The sequence below is a fragment of the Scardinius erythrophthalmus genome (genome assembly GCF_964197995.2).
Source record: "Scardinius erythrophthalmus genome assembly, chromosome: 16".
NCBI classification, from domain to species: Eukaryota; Metazoa; Chordata; class Actinopteri; order Cypriniformes; family Leuciscidae; genus Scardinius; species Scardinius erythrophthalmus.
In genome coordinates, this window is record NC_138236.1 from 40,683,712 (window position 1) to 40,686,211 (window position 2,500).

At 42.9% G+C, this 2,500-nt stretch overlaps 1 protein-coding gene across 2 annotated transcripts in view; it reads right to left on the minus strand.

Moving 5' to 3' along the window:
* Positions 1-2,500, minus strand: part of bbs9 (Bardet-Biedl syndrome 9) — a 211,704-nt gene that overhangs the window by 148,888 nt on the left and 60,316 nt on the right. The gene's annotated exons all lie outside the window — the stretch shown is intronic.

The window sequence follows — 2,500 nt, forward strand, 5'->3', positions numbered from 1 at the left end:
ATCTGTGTTTAACATGCACTTACACACTCGCATATTTACCAACATTTGTGTGGACGGAGGTTTACAGCATTTCACTGCCAAAACAAATGCTTAAATTTGAGAGTTTGAACGTTAAAAATCTTAGACATAAATATAATTTGTTTAACTTTATAATCCATCTTCTTCCGCTTATCCGGGGCCGTGTCGCGGGGGCAGCAGTCTAAGCAGAGACGCCCAGACTTCCCTCTCCCTAGACACTTCCTCCTGCTCTTCCGGGGGGACACCGAGGCGTTCCCAGGCCAGCCGGGAGACATAGTCCCTCCAGCGTGTCCTAGGTCTTCCCCGGGGTCTCCTCCCAGTGGGACGCGCCCGGAACACCTTCCCGGGAAGGCTTCCGGAGGCATCCGGAACAGATGCCCGAGCCACCTCAGCTGACCCCTCTCGATGTGGAGGAGCAGCGGCTCTACTCTGAGCTCCTCACCCTATCTCTAAGGGAGCGCCCAGCCACCCTGCGGAGAAAGCTCATGTCGGCCGCCTGTATCCGGGATCTTGTCCTTTCGGTCATGACCCACAGCTCATGACCATAGGTGAGAGTAGGAACGTAGATTGACCAGTAAATCGAGAGCTTCGCCTTGCGGCTCAGCTCTTTCTTCACCACGACAGACCAGTACATCGACCGCATTACTGCAGAAGCTGCACCGATCCGTCTGTCAATCTCCCGTTCCATCCTTCCCTCACTCGTGAACAAAACCCCGAGATACTTAAACTCCTCCACTTGAGGCAGGAACTCTCCACCAACCTGAAGTGGGCAAGCCACCCTTTTCCCACTGAGGACCATGGCCTCGGATTTGGAGGTGCTGATCCTCATCCCAGCCGCTTCACACTCGGCTGCAAACCGAGTAACTTTATAATCTTATTACATATTCTTTAGTTTACAGTGCAACTGTAATTTACAATAGTTGTAAATTATTTCAAATTTTTTTTATATTTAAGCTGTGTGTCCACTAAAGAGTTTTTTCCTGAGGCCAGCGTATATGTTTTCAGTTGTTTTCAATGAGAGCGTTTATTAACGACAGCAGCGTGACGAGGAGCAGAGCGTCTGTTTCACACTGAGCGCTTCTTCTGGCCGCTAAGAGTTGAGAAATGTTCAACTTGGGGTAAAACGCAGCACTCATCACTTTTTACCTAGCCGTCAAATCACAGTGGAGGAGGGGCGGGATTAATACCACACTGACCAATCAGCACAGTCTGCGTGTGCAATGGCGACAGACGACAACAAGCACAACAACAGAACAGAATCATTCAAACCCAGGGCCAGCGAGGTGAAGCTAGGCTTTCAGAAGAGCGCTGGTGTTTCAGCGTGTTAAAACTACTACTACTACTACTAATAATAATAATAATAATGAACATAAATTATTGTTATTAGATTGGGTTCCTAAAAACACCAGTGCAAATGCAATGTGAACTGAGACACTAAAAACAGGTTTGAGTTTTCTTAAAGTGAAAAGTGAAAGTGAAAGTGAAAGTGAAAGTTTATAGCTGTTACAAGTCCTAAAAAAGTCCTGCTACAACGTTAAATGTCTATCATATCAGTTCAAATCACAATATATGAAATAATAATTACAATATACTTTTTGGGCCAGGTCATGCAGCCTTATATATTGATCATTTTACAATAAAAACAAAATAAAACACCTACTAAAAATGTCATGCAACCCTTAACTGACAGAGAATCATCAATGTGTAGATGAAGTATTTAAATATTAACTTGCAATTTGTGTGTGTGTGTGTGTGTGTGTGTGTGTGTGTGTGTGTGTGTGTGTGTGTTTGCATTTTACAGTTGCACATATGCGGTTAAATCTGCAAAATATATCCGTTGCGTCACTCACCTGCAGGATTGAGCTCTGATACATGTGCGGCAGCAAGAAAGAAGAACAACACAACACTTAATATCAGAGCACACACACACACACACACACACACACACACACACACACACACACACACACACACGGATCAGACCAATACACACGAGTAAAGATAAAGATTACAGCTATAAACACTGAAAGTCATGCTAGCCAGAGGAATCCATTCATAACCAAATACAACTAAGAAAAACATTTACACTTTACTTTTAATTTACTAAGATATTCACATCACTGTAATGCAATTGTTTTGCAGTGTTGAAATTGCTAAGTATTTCTACATTATGGTGGTATTTATGTTGATTTAAATAAATACAAAAATTAAAAGAAAAATGTATTACAGTACTGAAAATCCCACAGAAAGAGACTGAGTTGTTCATGTTTCTGAAAGGCTCTTCTGCGCACCAAGGCTGCAATTATTTGATCTAAAATACAGTAAAAACAGTGAAATATGACAATTTCTGAGATCAAAGCTGAATTTTCAGCATCATTACTCCTGTCCTTCAGTGTCACATGATCCTTCAGAAATATCTCCTCTTTTCCCCTGTTGGTGTTAGGCTGAAATGTGACCTGCACCTGTTTTCGTGAGATTCGTC